The sequence below is a fragment of the Schistocerca gregaria genome, chromosome 2 (assembly GCF_023897955.1).
Source record: "Schistocerca gregaria isolate iqSchGreg1 chromosome 2, iqSchGreg1.2, whole genome shotgun sequence".
NCBI lineage: Eukaryota > Metazoa > Arthropoda > Insecta > Orthoptera > Acrididae > Schistocerca > Schistocerca gregaria.
In genome coordinates this window covers 428,501,267-428,520,394 of record NC_064921.1, presented here as the reverse complement: position 1 = coordinate 428,520,394, position 19,128 = coordinate 428,501,267, and the positions used below count along the sequence as shown (strand labels likewise).

The window sequence follows — 19,128 nt, the reverse complement described above, 5'->3', positions numbered from 1 at the left end:
ACCGTCTAGGAATGGTTGAACTACAGACAACACGAGCCGTGTACCTCCTTCCTGGTGGAATGACTGGAATTGATCGTCTAATAGGCGGTGCTCATGCGTGGTTGTTTACGTCTTTGGGCGGATTTGAACAGTCAAACGGACTGTGTCTGTGATCCAATTCCACAGTCAACGTCTATCTTCAGGAGTTCTGGGAACCGGGGTGATGCAATACTTTTTTTGCTGTGTGTATAATAAAAGGTTATAAATTCCCATTCTTTTGTGGCAAAGTGCATAGATGACGTAGTATTCCTAATGCAGAATGTAAATCTAATTTAGTGCAATATTGTGTGCAAACTGCTTGGAGTCTGACAAGGCGCTGCATTGCTGTAGCGACGTCCCGCTGCAGCCTCCATCCTCCTGTTCTTCCAGCCACAGACGGCTCTGCGCTGAAACGACCAGGTAGGAGCGTGGCAGGAACGCTCGCGACCGCGGAGCGCTGTTTGGCCAGACCTGATTTAAAAGAAGACAGACTGGCACGTCCTTCGACGTCTGTTTCGAGTAACGTACATACAAGAACAACAAATCAGTACTGGGCCCTCAGCTTAGTAAAGAAAACATATTGTTATCAAAAAAATTGTTATCTTGGTAACCTCTACCACTAATATTGTCAAATCCAGATTAACATGCCCACCTCGCACAGATACCGTAGCAGGCCAGGGAAATGAAGAGGAGTTTCATTGAGTAAAGTACTTTTATACGATCTTTTACAATTTTCATGTCAACATCAAACGACTAGGCAGTAGTCCGCCAGGGAATTTACTTTTATATACATGATCCATCTCATGAATATTCATTGACAATGTCGTTTCCGCGTTGGTGAGACTGAACAACAGAATGAATTTCACAGTATTACATGTTTTCTGTGCTTTAGTTTTGACGTACCCTTCACAACATCTCTTTTAATTATTAAACTTATTTGCCTTGTACACTACAGGGCATTAAAATTGCTACACCAAAAAGAAATACAGATGATAAACGGGTATTCATTCGACAAACATATTACACTAGAACTGACATGTGATTACATTTTCACGCAATTTGGGTGCATAGACCTTGAGAAATCAGATTCCAGAACAACCACCTCTGGCATTAATAACGGCCGTGATACGCCTGGGCATTGAAACAAATAGAGCGTGAATGGCGTGTACAGGTGCAGCTGCCCATGCAGCTTCAACACGAATGCACAGTTCATGAAGAGTAGTGACTGGCTTATTGTGACGAGCCAGTTGCTCGGCCACCATTGACCAGACATTTTCAATTGGTGAGAGATCTGGAGAATGTACTGGCCAGGGCAGCAGTCGAACATTTTCTGTACCCAGAAAGGCCCGTACAGGACCTGCAACATGCGGTCGTGCTTTATCCTGCTCAAATGTAGGGTTTCGCAGGGATCGAATGAAGGGTAGATCCACGGGTCGTAACACATCTGAAATGTATCTTCCACTGTTCAAAGTGCCGTCAGTGCGAACAAGAGGAGACCGAGACGTGTAACCAATGGCACTCCATACCATCAAGCCGGGTGATGCTCCAGTAAGGCGATGACAAATACACCCTTCCAATGTGCGTGCACCGCGATGTCGCCAAACACGGAAGCGACCATCGTGATGGTGTAAACAGAATATGAATTCAAACGAAAAAATAACGTTTTGCCATTCGCGCATCCAGGTTCGTCGTTGAGTAGACCATCGCAGGCGCTCCTGTCTGATGCAGGGTCAAGGGTAACCACAGCCTTGGTCTCGGAGCTGATAGCCCATGCTACTGCAAACGTCGTCGAATTGTTCGTGCAGTTGGTTGTTGTATTGCAAATGCCCCCATCTGTTACAGCCATGCGGATAAGATGCCTCTCATCTCGACTGCTAGTGATACGAGGCCGTTGGGATCCAGCACGGCGTTCCGTATTACCCTCCTGAACCCACCGATTCCATATTCTGCTAACAGTCCTTGGATCTCGACCAACGTGAGCAGGAATGTCGCGATACGATAAACCGCAATCGCGATAGGCTACAATCCGACCTTTATCAAAGTCGGAAACGTGATGGTACGCATTTCTCTTCCTTACACTAGGCATCACAACAACGTTTCACCAGGCAACGCCGGTCAACTGCTGTTTGTGTATGAGAAATCGGTTGGAATCTTTCCTTATGTCGGCACGTTGTTGGTGTCGCCACCGACGCTAGCCTTGTGTGAATGCTCTGAAAAGTTAATCATTTGCATATCACAGCATCGTCTTCCTGTCGGTTAAATTTTTCGTCTGTAGCACGTCATCATCGCGGTGATAAACATCATGATTCACTTTACAACAAGTATGATAATACATAGAGGAAGTTTATTCGGTCTGCTTACAGATATCTGTGTTACTAATTCACATCCAGTATTGCGAGAATAGCGCACATATTAAAGTAACAAAAAATTAAATGTTGGATACAGAAGACGTAAAACAAGTACTGTAATATAAGCGTGTAATAGACACTGTATCATAACCCGCTGCAGCTCACAACAAAGCTCCAGATTTATTATGCCAGTTTTCACACTGGCGGCAACATAAGAGAGGACCAAATACGAACAAGTGTTGTTGCATGATTTACAACGTGAATATCTGGGATGAGCTTTATTGTGCCTTCGTACCCACTTATGCAGAACAACTGCCGATAGCAAAAGCAAATGACGTGGTCATTCTTCATGGCAGTCGATGACTCATATTTCATACCTGCAATAAGCGTACGGATACTATAGAAGACATGGTTATGTGCTTAGAGGCTGATACGGTGGCGAGAGTCGGACACACATGACAACAACAGTATAAAATCAGGAAGTTAGTAACTTCCTGCAAGAGCCTTTTGATTAATGGCAGTACACTGGGTAGTATATTTCCATGTAGTACAGCTAACATCGAAGTAGAACAAGTATAAAATGTGATTCTGATTGAGAATAATTCCCCTTCTTCTAATATGAGAAAAACCAGATCACGTGATTTCAGTCCTGGCAGATAATTCTTCGGGCATGCTTATGGTAAAATATTTCAGAGTTAGTACTGCTCCTAAATGTGTACTATTATCATTATTGGTAGAAGAGGATAGAAGATCACAGGAATTTCCACAAACTCCGTGGATGCAATTGTGGAACTAAGAGACACATCTATCAGATGGAGAAAAAAAAATTTGTAAAAACTCATCTGCTCAGTTTATCTTAAACAACAATACATATTTTGCATGAGTGCTTCAATGCGAAGAAAATGCTGCACTGATAGACACAGGACCGTCTTACCCACCGTGACTACTAAACACCTGTTAGAATATTTATGTCCACTGTGTTCCGATCCGCCAAGGAGGGTGCCAAACCGACTGTATGGCACTTGTTGCTGAAATCAACTCTACCTAACGTTTCCCGACATTACATGGAACAGCAAAGAAAAATATAAAGATAACAATGTGTGCTGTATTAGGTTCATGCAGCCATATAAAGAGTTTGTCACATATAGCCGAACCTCAAACAGAAAGTTTTGAACTATTGGAACATCTTCCGTTATTATAATAACTCTCCACGTTGGACAAAGTACAAAAACACTCATTTTTCACAGGCCAAATATTTCAAAACACCAGCTAGACAAGTAGAAAGTAAGACGAGGAAACCACATTAAGAGGTTCCCGGGTTCGATTCCCGGCGGGGTCAGGGATTTTCTCTGCCTTGTGTTGTGTGATGTCCTTAGGTTAGTTAGGTTTAAGTAGTTCTACGTTCTAGGGGACTGATGACCATAGATGTTAAGTCCCATAGTGCTCAGAGCCTTTTGATTTGAACCGCATTAAGAAAACAATATAGTATAAGGCAATTCTAGACCAGACGTTTACATAGATTCAGCCTTGAACTGTAGGTTTCTTACTCGCAAGCAGACGCTCTGGTGAAATGTTTTCGACTGTGAAACTACATACGTTTGTAGTAAATCGACTGAGGAAGGAGTAAGTCACAAACCATGAACACTATGTTACGAAAAACCAACATTACAATGACCCTAGTTTAGGCCTGATTTCCGCTTCACAGAAAATGTGCAAGTATCGCATTTTAGCCGTAGCTGACAAACTATTAGTGACCGGGCCAAATATCTCACGAAATAAGCATCAAACGAAGATACTACAAAGAACGAAACTCGTCTAGCTTGAAGGGGGAAACCAGATGGCGCTACGATTGGCCCACTAGATGGCGCTGCCATTGCACAAACGGATATCAAATGGTTTTTTTTTAAATAGGAACTCACATTTTTTATTACGCATGCGTGTAGTACGTAAAGAAATATGAATGTTTTAGTTGGACCACTTTTTTCTCTTTGTGATAGATGGTGCTCTAACAGTCACAAACGTATAGATACGTGGTTTCAGGTAACATTTCGCCAGTGCGGACGGTATTTCCTTCGTGATACATTACCCGTGTTGAAATGGACCGTTTACCAATTGTGTAAAAGATTGATATCGTGTTGATGTATGGCTATTGTCATCAAAATGCCCAATGGGCTTGTGCTATGTATGCTGCTCGGTATCCTGGACGACATTATTGAAATGTTCGGACCGTTCGCCAGATAGTTACGTTATTTAAGCAAACCGAAAGTGTTTAGCCACATGTGAAACGTCAACCACGACCTGCAACAAATGATGATGCTCAACTAGGTGTTTTAGCTGCTGTCACGGCTAATCCGCACATCAATAGCAGACAAACTGCGTAAGAATAGGGAATCTCAAAAACGTCGGTGTTGAGAATGCTACATCATCATCGATTGCACCCGTACCATATTTCTATGAACCAGGAATTGCATGGTGACGCCTTTGAAAGTTGTGTACAGTTCTGCCACTGGCACAAGAGAAATTACTGGACGATGACAGATTTTTTTCACTCGTTCTATTTAGCGACGAAGAGTCATTCACCAACAGCGGTAACGTAAACCGGCATAATATGCAACGGAAAATCCACGATGGCTGCGACAAGTGGAACATCAGCTACTTTGGCGGGTTAGTGTATGGTGCGGCATTATGGGAGGAAGGATAATTGGCCCACATTTTATCGATGGCAATCTAAATGGTGGAATGTATGCTGATTTCCTACGTAATGTTCTGCCGATGTTACTTCAAGATGTTTCACTGCATGACAGAATGGCGATGTACGATACTTCCAACATGATGGATGTCCGGCACATAGATCGCGTGCGGTACAAGCGGTATTGAACAGCATATTTCGTGACAGGTGGATTGGCCGTCGAAGCACCATAACATGGCCAGCACGTTTACCGGATCTGACATCCCCGGATTTCTTTTTGTGGGGAAAGTTGAAGGATATTTGCTATCGTGATCCACAGACAACACCTGACAACATGCGTCGGCGCATTGTTAATGCATGTGCGAACATTACGGAAGGCGAACTACTCGCTGTTGAGAGGAATGTCGTTACACGTATTGCCAAATGCATTGAGGTTGACGGACATCATTTGAGCATTTATTGCATTTATGTGGTATTAACAGGTAATCACGCTGTAACAGCATGCGTTGTCAGAAAGGTACATGTATCACAACAGAAATAAAATGTTCAAACGTACCTACGTTCTGTATTTTAATTTAAAAACCTACCTGTTACCAACTGTTCGTCTGAAATTGTGAGCCATATGTTTGTGACTATTACAGCACCATCTATCACAAAGCGAAAAAAGTGGGCCTACTAAAATATTCATATTTCTTTACGTACTACAGGAATATGTAATAAAAATGGGGGTTCCTATTTAAAAAAACCTAAGGCAGCGCCATCTAGAGGGCCAAACATAGCGCCATCTGGTTTCCCCCTTCAAGCTAAACAATTTCGTTCTTTGTAGTTTTTTCGTTTGACGCTTATTTCGTGAGATATTTGGCCCGGTCACGATCGATGGACCACCCTGTATAGAAAGAAAATTCTTGCTAAAAGCAAGGTGGAAAGTTATGTATACAACCAAATATGGAACAAAAGTATGAATTCACAAATGTGCTAAAAATAGCTACTACGGCCATATCGCAATCTGTGTGTAACCTTATTAACGTAACACACCTATTGAAGAAATAAAAGAGTTCGCTGATTGTACACGATCCAGTAACATATTCGATGTCAACGTGCAACAATCACTCACAGACGGCAGGTGGCAGCACGAGCAGAGGTGTTGGGGTGAACGTGGGAAACAGTGCAGTCGTTGTCGTAAAGCCGAAATGTGACGATTTATCTGACGTCCAAAAGGGCATAATCAATGGCTTTACGGCCAAAGGTAGAAGCATTTCGGAAAGTTCGTAAAATGTTCGTGTATCGCAGTGCTTAAAATACACGGTGCCTGGCAAATTGGCGCTATCCAAAACAGGCTCTGAGGCAACTGCGGTGCACCATGAGTCATAGATGACAGGGTTGAACGGCGACTGCGGAGATGTGTGTGGGCGAAAAGCAACTGACCGCCCTGATGAACCAAGTGGTTATCAACAATATCTCCTCAGCCACTGTTCAGCAAAGGTTGCTGCGTATGGGCCTCCGCAGCATAGGCCTGGTATATGCACCCATGCCGACTGGTGTTCACCGGCGACGAAGGTTGGAATTGGCACGCTGGTACCACGACTGGACCTCCATTGAGTGGCAGCAGGTGCCTTTTCAGACGAATCATGTTTTATGCTAAATCGGACTGATGACCGTTGACGTGGCGTGTACGGCCCTGCAACAATCGCTAGAACCGTCCAGGCCGGAGCAGAGGCTGGGAAATATTTTCGTTTTCGTGGCATTCCCTGGGCGATCTCGACATTCTGGAAAGTACAATGCAGCAACAAAGGTATGCATGGGCACCGTATCCTGCATACAGTTTGTTTTCTCTTCGCCATGATGACATCTACCAACAGCAAATGGTTCAAATGGCTCTGAGCACTATGGGACTTAACAGCTGAGGTCATCAGTCCCCTAGAACTTAGACCTACCTAAGGACATCACACGCATCCATGCCCGAGGCAGGATTCGAACCTGCCACCATAGTGGTCGCGCGGTTCCAGACTGAAGCACCTAGAACCGCTCGGCCACACCAGCCGGCTACCAACAGCACAATGCAGCTTCTCGTACACCTTGCAATGTACGTGTGTGCTTGGCACAGCACCAGAATGAGTTCACCGCAGGCCATCAAACGTCCCTGACTTAAACCCAATCGAGAATCTGTGGGACCATCTCGATCGGCTGTTCGCGCTTGGATCCTAAACCGATGGACCCAGCACAGCTGGCCACGACACTAGAATCGGTCTCAACATACCCGGCGGCACCTTTCACTAACCCACTGACACTCTTCCTGCTCGTTTCGCAGCTTTCTGCGCTGCAAAAGGTGGCTATTCAAACTTTTGACAGGTGGTCACGTAAATGTGATTGGACCCTGAAGTACTGCAATACTAAAATATTTTTCGCTATGAGGATATTGTTTATGCACAAGGCTGCTATCTCGAATTACTTCATATGTAATCAAGTAATGAAATTTAATTGACAAAGTAAAATCGTTTGCTGACCAGGACTAGATACTGAGCCTCTGAATTTCGCAACAAATGCTCTGAGGCTATTTCATAGCTACTCGCATGACAATTTCTGTGACGCTAGCAACGTATGTAGGTGCTATTGGTAGACTGATCTCTTAATGGATGTTCTGAGGGGTGAGTACATAGCACAGTCGATCAAAACATTGATGAAGAAAAGATTCAGTATTTGTCGTTTCCATAGATTTAGACTACCAAGAAGTCTTGTGTTGTGTGCATACTGTAAGACCTTCGGTACACAAATCATCAGATTAGTTGACTTGTCGCTCTAACAAAGTAGGCGAGTGTGAGCAATATGTCTCGTGGTCTAATCGTGGCGTGTTTATCTTCAGCCATTATGTCAGACTATAGAAATGCCACTTGCACGCTTAGAGTAGCAGATTGACAGTGACGAACTTTAAACAGAACTTGATTAATTTTCACTCATATTTATTAAAATAATAACAAGCATAAAAATAACTTAACTTTGTTCTGGGTGCTATTTACAATTGACAATCTGAAGTTCCTTTGGTCTTGGTACGTTAATCTTATTCTCACATATCTCTGATACTTGTCAAAGTGTCTATACATTTCTCTTCATGACTATGTACAGGAATATGATAATCTTATTAGGTGCAGACTGAAACTTGACTACAGACTAATGCACATAGGTGCAGACTAATGCAGACTCGTACAGACTAATGCAGACTGACTAATCGGAGGTCTGTACACTCGTTATACTACCTCGCGCATTCAGGTATCACTGCGCGAGTGTGACCCGTGAGGAGAAAAGGTTCTACGGTAGCAGCAATCTCATTGGCTGCGTTACATATTAATACGTGGATCGGCGGAAGCAGAATTTGGTCCGTCTCTAAGACAGCGCCATCTCGTAGCGCCTGCGCTGTTGCACTTAGCGGGGCGCGCTCTAGTGGGAAAGTTGAGTACGCACTGACTATGCGGAACTATGTACACAACATCTTGCTATGAAACTGTACATTCCATTACAGTGTGGAAGATTAGTTTTAATTAAGTAGTGAGCTTCAAAACAGCAGAACTGGTCAACGTTCTTACTAATTATATCTGCACCTATCTAGACCTACTTCTAAAAACCGCGAGCCACCTTATGGGATGCGGCTTTTCCTGTTCCAGTCACATATGGTACGACAGAAGAATGACTGTTGGTAAGCTTCTGTGTGAACTCGAACCTCTGCTTTTACCCTCATTTTCTATGCGCAACGTATACGTAGGAGGAAGTAATAAGTCGACCGATTCTTCCAGGAACGTATGCTACCGGAATTCTAATTATAAACCACACCGTGAGGAACAGGGCCTCTCTTGGAGCATTATCCACTGGAGTTGGATGAGCACACCAATCACGATTTTCCACTTACTTAAGCAGCATACGACGAAACACTCCGCTCTTTACTGGATCTTCTCTAATTCCTCTATAGGCCCTATCTGGTATGGATCCCAGACTGACGAGCAATATTCAGATAATGACTGAACGAGGGTTTTGTAAGCCACGTCATTCGTGGATGGACTACACGTCCAGAGGCTTTTTCCACTGAATCTCAGTCTGGCACTTGCCTTTCCTGTGATTTGTTTTACATAGTCGTTTCACTTTAAATCTCTTCTTCTTAAATGTGCTTCCAGATATTCAATGGATGTGACTGCTTCTAGTTATGATTCTGCAATCGTGTGATTATACAGCAATGCGTCTTTATGTCTGTTTACTGCAGTACATATGTAATGTCTTTCTAACTCTACTGTTGAGCGACTTTCAATATTACAATGAACAGATTACCAGTAGATAATGAAGTGCAATTATTTATTTTTAAACAAAGAAACATCACATATTGCCACAGCTACCATAAATCAACATAAGACGTCATTTACATATGGAAAACAGATTCTGGAGTTATATATTTTTTAAATAAGATATTAATCACGGAAGACCAATTAACTTTTGATGGGTATAAAAACTTTTATACTGTGAAACAAAAACTTTTAACTTTTTTATTGGATAAGCTTACCTGTTTTCAGTAAGAATATGGAAAGACCTCCCGACCCCTGAACTTGACTACAATACATTAATATCGGTGAGGAAATATATGAATATCTCGGATTGTAAACAGCGACAAGCGAAAGTCGATGAGAAACAGAGTTATTGCATATGAAACATGGTATACGATGTGCCTTATTCAGATTAGTTAATAGTTTCTCGCTAAACCAACAAATCAGAGATTTATCTCAGAATTCAGATTCTCACTAATGGCAACTTTGTCAGGATGTGTACATTAATATCGCGGTAAGTTAAAGTGGCTGCCAGTTGTAGCAACGTGTGCGGCCATCATGCCAGAGTAAATGCTTTTCAGGGACGATAGTTAAAAATCCGATGATGACATGGATAACTACAGCTCAGATAAAGGTCCTAAATATATACCTGAACACAAACGCGCTTCAAAGTTTGTTGCTAATCTGTTAAATACGAATAATTCTCTAAGCAAGTAAAAAGTGCTAAGCTGTGTTCAGTGCCACTGTTTACGTTAGTTTACGTGGCAGACGTGGCAGATATGTTAAGGGACATCCTTAATATTATAACTTACTGTTTCAGGTTGTTATATTTCATTATTTTAAAACTTGGCAATGGATATCTTAGTATCATAAACTGAAACAATTCGGACTTTCTAAATTTATATCTTTGAGAGGTTTCACAATATTGTTTCGTTAAATCGCCTAGCAAGTAAACAATAGTAAGTCAATGGTAACTTATGTATTGTGCACTGAGTTTGTAAGTAAACATTGTTGAGTGCCAACTGACGTATTTTTAAGGTAAAATTTTGGATCGAATTTAAGGTTTTAACAGTTTGTCGTTACTCTAGAAATATTTTAAAACAATGGTTTAACTGTGTAAAGAATCACTGTTGATGTACTTGAAATATATGACTTATGAGATTTTATTGATATAAACTGTGCAATTTCTCGCCATCGTTTACAGCCTAAGTCTTCATTTATTTAAATTTTGGAATAAATTTTTAAATTTTAAAGATTGACAAATAATTTTTCAATACGTATGTAGTTCATTCTTAAAACAAAAAATGACATGGGTTGTAAATCTCGCTACGAACTATTGTCACATTGGCAGAATCCGATGTTCTTTATTTTCAACTTTCGAAGACCAGCCAGAAAAAATGCTATGATTTCAACTGGATTCTGGTTATTGACCTTACAGCAAGTAAAAATTTTTAAGACGTTTCTACCAGTGAGTTTCACTTGTTTCACAATATGTGTGGAACAGAAAAAATGGTGGCGTTATTACACATACTATAAGGGAGAGTGGTGTACAGAAGATGCTATTCCATTGTTGTTTTAACCACATTAGAACAGAGTGTAGATATGGACATCTGAAAATTGATAAAAATGTGAGTAACTAAGAGACCGATGGCGGGAACGAGACTTGTCGAACATTTATGTGAATGCGAGGTGTTAGGCACCTTGCATTCACATAAGCCTGGCTGAGTAATGGATCCACTTTCTTAAGTGCGAATCCTCTAAAAGATGTCCAGCCTCCTGCGGGAATCTCTGAGTGGCGAACAGGAGTATGATGGTCAGGGACTACGGATAGGTGGCGATCAGTGGGAGTATTGATCGGCCGTGAGGCGTACCGACATACTCCTTGCTGTTGTGATAACACTGAGTCCTGAATTGCGCAGTGGTAACCACACCTGCCTAGTAAGCAGGAGCTACTGGGTTCGAATCCCAGACTAGCACACATTTTCACTCTTCATCACTGATTCCGCTTAATGTCCCACTGCAGCTGACAGTAGTTATCCCCCTTCCATTTACATACAACTTGTCGAACAGCTGTCCCCCACCCTCACCTACCTTGGACTCACCATTGACCGTCACCTCACCTGGATCCTTCATCTCCGCTCCATCCAATCGGAAGCCCACAACTGCCTCCGACGCCTCAAACTCCTCTCTGGCTGGACATGGGGGTTGAAACCCTCTACCATCCTCCACACCTAAAAATCCTTAATCCGTCACATCCTCCGTTATGCCAGTCCAGTCTGGATGTCCGCCCCCCCTCCCGGAATTTTATAAGTCCCTCCAGATCGCCGAGCATCATGCTCTCCACCTCACCTTCCGTATAAGCCTCCCGTCCCCACACGGATCCTCTACGACCTGATTCCTTTCCCCCATCTGCTCCTATTCATCGAACATATCTGCGTACTCTACACCTCCCACCGCCTTGATCCCCCTCATCCCCTGGTTCCTCCTCTCCTCTCCAACCGCCGCCCTCTGCTGCCCCCCTGATCCACCATCTCTACACCCTTCATCTCCTTTCCCAAGGCGGCTTCCGTCAACTCCCTGTCCCGGATGATTCACTCTGTCCCTCCATTTACCCCTTCTATCATCTCTGATCCTCACCTCCCCCTCCTTTCCTCAGACTCCCTCTTACCCCTCCTTCCATCCTGTTTTTTCCTCACCTACTCTGTCTCTGCCTCCTTCTCCCCCCCTCCCAAGTACTTTTACATTTCCCTCCTCTGCCTTTCCCCACACCTTGTCGTGCCTGCCTAGCCCCCCCCCCCCCCCTCTTATGAGTCCTCGTACTCCGTCGACTCCTTCCCCCCATCCCCCACTTCATTTTTCCTCTGCTTCCCCCTTTTTCTTTCCCATCATCTGTCCAGGTTCCCCCCATCTGCCTCGGCTGTGGTGTGTCATATTTGAGCCTACTTTTAAGTGCAGTGTTCAGCTGAGTGTTCAGTTCAAAAAATGGCTCTGAGCGCTATGGGACTTAACACCTGTGGTCATCAGTCCCCTAGAACTTAGAACTACTTAAACCTAACTAACCTAAGGACATCACACACATCCGTGCCCGAGGCAGGATTCGAACCTGCGACCGTAGCGGTCCCGCGGCCGTTCCGGACTGAGCGCCTAGAACCGCGAGACCGAGTGTTCAATGCTGTGCGTCTTTCCAAAGTGTTGCTCACAGAAATCATGCTGTCGCTATGCGAGATTTTCATATCTCTTGCAAACAGAAACCATAATGTCGCCATGTTTTTTAATTGTCTGTGTATTATTTTACCTGTCTGCGAGCTGTGTATTTTATTAGCATCACCAAGTCTTCGTTAATGTTTTAAGTTCCACAATTTTCCGCCATTTTACCATTTAAGTCACCAATTTTATCGCCTGCTTTTATTATTTATTGTCTTCATTTTTTAAAACAAATTCTGTAGGCTAAAGAGCGGCATATTAATCTGCTGCCAGCCCGCCCCCTTCGGGGGGGGGGAATCATAACTCAATAAAGGAAAAAAAATCAGCTGTCGTATGACGTGTTCGTGGTACATCACAGTTCTAACGAGGTAGCACCACAGTGAGCCGGTGGCGGCAAACTGCGGGGGAAACAGAGAGGCAATAACGCCGTCAGACACAAACAAACAGAAATAGGCGGACGCCGTGGAGCGGTGGTCGCAACTAGTGTAAACCAGGCTGGCGATATCAGAATACGCGTGCGCGCCGCGCCGAGCGCCCTGCTATGTATAGCAGGTCGTGTGCTCAGCCTCTGACAGCGGCGCCGCTGCACCAGTCTCAAGACGCTGCCGCCCGCGCGCTGCTAGACACCCACCGACACACGGTAAGAACTCCGCCCGGTGGTTGCTTGCAGCGCATGTAAACAGCGCACGTGCGCCTTGTGATGAGAGTTCTTTTTCATCGTGCCATCTCCTGTTTTCATTACTCCACTGTGGCACTAGAAAAGATTTATCTGCAAGGCCCTTTACGATGTTATCATTCGATCAAAAGAAGAGAGTGCCTCGATGGACAGCATGTATTTCGTTAAGATATAAGGTGCAATTTACCAACGGCATTCGTATTTCTTTTTTCATTGAATTCTTTACTTAGAGAGGTGAATTTGTAGGAAATGGAAAAAGAATTTAATCAGTGTTTCGTTTCTCATTTTCGGTACAGGATTTTCTTTTCCTACCAATCACAATACGGCTCATTGCCGTCCTGCCGTGCTCGACCGGGCTACAATTACAACGGACCGCCTGTAGCACACGTATCTGGAAGACAGAAATTATTGAAAGCGTGGTGTCTGTTCTTTTACAGATGTCAGAAAGAATAGGCACTATGGATTCATATAACTGATTCACCTCGATGGGTAGTCAATCCATCACCTTCAGTCTAGATGCACAGTTACGCCCGACCTCCTGTAGGAAGAAAATAAGTCAGCCGATTAGGTCTTAGAGGTATCTAAAGCTATCTCGTCACTCTTAGTGTACGGATTGCGCGCAGCCGTACGGTGCGTTAACACGAGCTCGCCAGCCGACCTGTCTGGAATGCTGACAATCTGCTTGGTCAACAGACGCTTGTCCTGCCGCACTGCGACGGAGAGTACGCATCTGGCCGCCGTTCTCAGTGGGCAGTATTAAGCAGCCTCGCTCGCGAATATGTCACTTTTCTTAGCTCACCACGGAGCCTTTCGATAAGACCGTAATTAGGATGTCAGACACAGTGATGATGGGTGCACATAGCGTGCGTGTCTTATAATCCCCCTTTTTTAATAAAACTGTTTAAACTTACCTCTCGTGTTCGCCGGCCGGGGTGTTCGAGCTGTTCTAGGCGCTACAGTCCGGAACAGCGCGACCGCTCCGGTCACAGGTTCGAATCCTGCCTCGAGCATGGATGTGTGTGATGTCCTTATGTTAGGTAGGTTTAAGTTGTTCTAAGTTCTAGGTGACTCATGACCTCAGAAGTTAAATCCCATAGTGCTCAGAGCCATTTTTGAACCTCTCATGTTCGCCTATTGCCGTGCCTCAAGGACCCACCGCTTACAAATCCTGACAAAATATTCGTGTAATCATCATCCGGTGCAACAACACAGACTATATATACAAAGGTGCTGTAACTAAACGAGAAAGCATTGGTATGTTGATAGAGACAGTAAAAAACTCACAAACACACACACACAAATTTCAAACTTTCGCAACCCAAGGTTGCTTCATCAGGAAGGAGGGAAAGAGAGGGAAAGACGAAAGGATGTGGGTTTTAAGGGAGAGGGTAAGGAGTCATTCCAATCCCGGGAGCGGAAAGACTTACCTTAGGGGGAAAAAAGGACAGGTATACACTCGCACTCACTCACTCATATATATATATATATATATATATATATATATATATATATATATATATATATATATATATATCCATTTGCACATACACAGACATATGTAAATGCATTTACATATGTCTGCCTGTGTCTGTGTAAGTGCGGATGGATATGTGTATGTGTGTGTGTGTGTGTGTGTGTGTGTGTGTGTGTGTGTGTGTGTGTGTGCGAGTGTATACCTGTCCTTTGTTCCCCCTAAGGTAAGTTAATGTTTACATATGTAAATGCATTTACATATGTCTGCCTGTGTCTGTGTCTGTGTATGTGCGAATGGATATGTGTGTGTGTGTGTGTGTGTGTGTGTGTGTGTGCGCGTGCGAGTGTATACTTGTTCTTTTTTCTCCCTAAGGTAAATCTTCCCGCTTTTGGGATTGGAAAAACTCCTTACCCTCTCCCTTAAAACCCACGTCCTTTAATCTTTCCCTCTCCTTCCCTCCTTCCTGATGAAGTAACCTTGCGTTGCGAAAGCTTGAAATTTGTGTGTGTGTTTGTGTGTTTTTTTATTCTCTCTATCAACACACCAACGTATTCTCGTTTGGTAAGTTACTGCATTTTTGTTTTTATATATATTTTTCCCACGTGGAATGTTTTTGATAGGAGTCACATCACATCTGATGTATGACTCCTATATGTCAATAATATATGTCTGGTTTCAATGAGCACAAACATCATTTAATAATGAGACTTTATCCTTGAAACTAATTGTGAGAAAGTAAATTAACAAGTAAGTCGCTGTTGCGGAAAAGCTATTTTCTACGGAAGAACAATAATTTCCTCGGAAGGAAATGGAGTTGTCTGAGAAGAATGTGCTTGGAAGGCATATTGTAGCATCGGCAGGAACAATGGTCAGATGTGACATTACAACTGATAGTTTCAGCGGGGAGGTGATCGTCGTACCGCCCGCTGAAACGTAGTGGATTAGATTTCAGACGTCTCACTTCAGGACAGTATTCACAGACGTATCTGTTTGTGGTGCTTGTAGCACACGTATTTCAGTACAACACATACTAGGAGAGTGGATTTTATAATATAAAGCTACTTGCTACCCTGACGTTTGTTTTAGCTGGCGGCGTGGTGCCTCTACTAAATTTTTTATTTGGTATATGTCTAATGCGTTTGCTTTGAAGAGTTTAGTTCCTGTCTCGTGCTATTCTATGTTCTAGATTGTCAGTTACACGTATCTTCTGTAGCATTTCAATTGCTTCTCTTTCCTTGTGTCGTTTCTTTCATAGTTGTTATAAAATAGAGAATCCCTGGCTCTGTGTCTTTCTCTGCCTATCTCTCTCTCCCTCCCTCGCCCCCCCCCCCTCTCTCTCTCTCTCTCTCTCTCTCTCTCTCTCTCTCTCTCTCTCTCTCCCCCTCTCTCTCTCTCTGTGTGTGTGTGTGTGTACGTAGATTTTAACCAAAATCTTAACATTTTGAGATATAAGATATAACTACGTACAACTTTACTTTCAGTTTCTACCTTATACCCCATATCTTGTCAATATTTAACATTGGTTCCATAAACAATGACCCCGTTAATAGGACATATTTTTGAATTCATTAGGTAGAGCTGTAAGACCTAATTTGAATTTCAAAGGTGTCCAAGATCTTTGTTTCCATTCAATTGCACGTCACAATAAACAAAAGGCTTTCAGATGGTATATGTGATTCATGTCCCTCCCTTAGGCACATACGTTCCTCTAGTTCACTGACAGTCATTTTCATGCATATCGCTGCACCCACAGGGGTTCTTCCGCCGTCACATCACAACAATGAGAAAATGTAAATCGTCAACAAGACGAATAGGGTCGTTAGACGATGCAGTCGTTATAGTATTGTACCACACAGATTGGAAATGGTATGCAGAAGCACATTTTCCAATTCCAGCTGCCGCAGCACATGCACACGTACGTGGTTCATGTTGCGTCTGGACACATGACGGACGGTGGGCAGGTGCTCCCTCACAACGGTCTTAGTCTGCCGAGCTTCTCGCAGTCTGTGGAATGTTACTCGCACATCACAGCTGATCTCCAATGTGGTGAACTGAGTCTAGACGTGCACTGTTGTTCCACATAACGCCTTTAACCATGCCACGCAGATTTGGAAGAGTCTAAGGTTGGAAAACCTCCTAGACAGACCGAAACGATATTCGCAGCAAACGCGAGATATGTTCGTAGGTCGTAAGACGTGTACTCCACGAATAATGACTGATGACTTGACATTACGAGCTGAGTGCTTTGTTACAGTTTTGTTTTCTTACACCTTTCTGGAGTCATCATATGCACTAAGATTGAACAGGGAACTAAGCCCGGCTCCGTTTCTACCATTTTGTGAGTCAATTTCTGGGACTTCTTGCACTTGTCGCGACATAACACTGGTGACTGTTAAAGGCTGCAATGCACAAACACTCCCTTTGACAGTAGCCAAATTCTTTTCGGCAACGAAGGACGGATCTCGTAGAAAAGCCAAACTTAGTACGGCCCCATTGTGTCTTACTTCAGCACCAGTGACTGAGCAAAACCCAACAATTTAATATACCTATATCGTTATGGGAAGTCTCCAGCACCTCGTTTATAAATCTGTGTTGACGACCTTGGCTTGAAGGTTAGCTGCCACAAGCGGACGACGTGCGTCGTGTTGCTCCTTTTTTGTGAGATATACTGTCTCTTCCGCTTTCCTCTTTGGCACGTTAGTAACGTGGATTGTGCTAACTGTAAAAAGAGTGCAAATCACACATTTATTTACTTTTACTTACGTATGTAAGTCAGATTAAGGTATTTTTGTGATCTCCGAGTAAAATTACGAGCGACAGTAAAATCATTTCCAAAACTTGGGTCCACAAACGTGATGTAAAATTGAAACATGTTTCCCGTGTTTATTTTACTAAAATTCATGCCAGTGTCGTGATACGCGTGTACTGTGTAGTACTACATCTTTAATTGCAGACATGACCTGTACTTTCCAGAAACATGTATACTGAGTAGCATTGCATCGTCCGTTTTAAGGTTAACCTTAGCTTTTGAGAAATTTTTGGCCACTGTATCCTTATTTAAACCAAAATTTCCCCACTTTCATTATACATTTACATGAAAAAGGTATATATTTGAGAATTTTCGGAATTTTGTAAAATATTTCGTAATTTAGTCTCTCGTAATTCATGAACTATTTCGTAGAAACGTCACTTTAGTTTCTAAAATGTATACTGCCTGCATTTATCGTAAATTGACGCTATTCTCGAATCTTTTAACGACGACAACCTTTCAGAGAAACGACAAAGCTGGAACGAAAATTTCTTTCGTCGTAAGAGATAGCTCATGGCTCGCCAGTGTTTTAAGACAGCTGTACAGGCAGGAACACCTACGTTGGAAAACACAGAAGCAGATATGGTAACTCTACCTTCAGATGTAGATGAGCAGACATAAGACGAAAGATGCCTTGTTAGGAAAAACCTATGTAAGCGATATAACAGTTACTTCTGAAATTTTACATGCAAGAGACAACGGATACATTACTCGTGTTTCTTTCAAAAGATCCTGTAAAGAGGAAGTTAAATAGATTGATCAGATTTAGGGACGACAGCTTCTGGTCTGTCGGCTGAATTCAAAGAAATGTCGTATGACCTCACTCCCATATAATTTTTTGAAGAACTCTAAACTGAAATGTACGCTAGAGAGTGTAAGAACGAAATACCTTTTTCAGATGTACCTGAGGAAATTCTTGTATTTGTTGGGTTCTTGATCTTTACTGGCTATCGTAAATTGTCCATTGGAAGAAATTCTTGACCTGAGGTAACGATCTTGCTGTTCAGACATTGAAAGACGCCACCAATCATAGCAGGTATCTTGAACTGAAATCTGTGTTATATTTCAATGACAATAAAAAGGCTAATGATAACACAAGTAACAAATCTTTCAAAATAAAACCATTAGCAGAGGCTCTGGTTCAAAATTATCTAAGATGGGGAGCCTTTCAGGAAAATGTAGCAGTTGATGAAATCCTATAAAGTAATTTATAAGACTCAAGCCCATACGCTTTGGATATACTGACGGCTACTGTTACAACTTCTTACTCTGTTGTGAGAAGTACCAGAAGAATGGCAATGAAGATTTACCACTGGATTCCAACACTCTTTTGAAAATGCTGTCAATTATTGATGAGCCAAACAGTCACAAAGTATTTTTGACGATTACGAGTCACAACCTGCTTATCCAAGTGAAGGAACTATGATTCCATGTAAGTGGAACCATAAGAGAAAACAGAACAAGCAAGTGTCCTTTATCACCTGATAATGTAATAAAACAAAGGGGAGCGGATTTTTTAATTCAGATTTGCTAGAAAGAAGGAAATTGTGGTCACAAAATGTAATAATAGCAAGTATGTTGTACTATCAGCTAATGTTAGATATAATCT

General features: G+C 42.8%; 1 protein-coding gene across 1 annotated transcript in view; it reads left to right on the top strand.

Moving 5' to 3' along the window:
• Positions 1 to 13,089: 13,089 nt before the first annotated feature.
• LOC126324303 (glutamate receptor ionotropic, kainate 2-like) overlaps positions 13,090 to 19,128 on the top strand; it is a 206,047-nt gene continuing 200,008 nt past the window's right edge. Inside the window, exon 1 of the mRNA XM_049994948.1 lies at positions 13,090 to 13,200. The gene's annotated coding sequence lies outside the window, so the exon portion shown is untranslated. The remainder of the gene's footprint in view (positions 13,201 to 19,128) is intronic.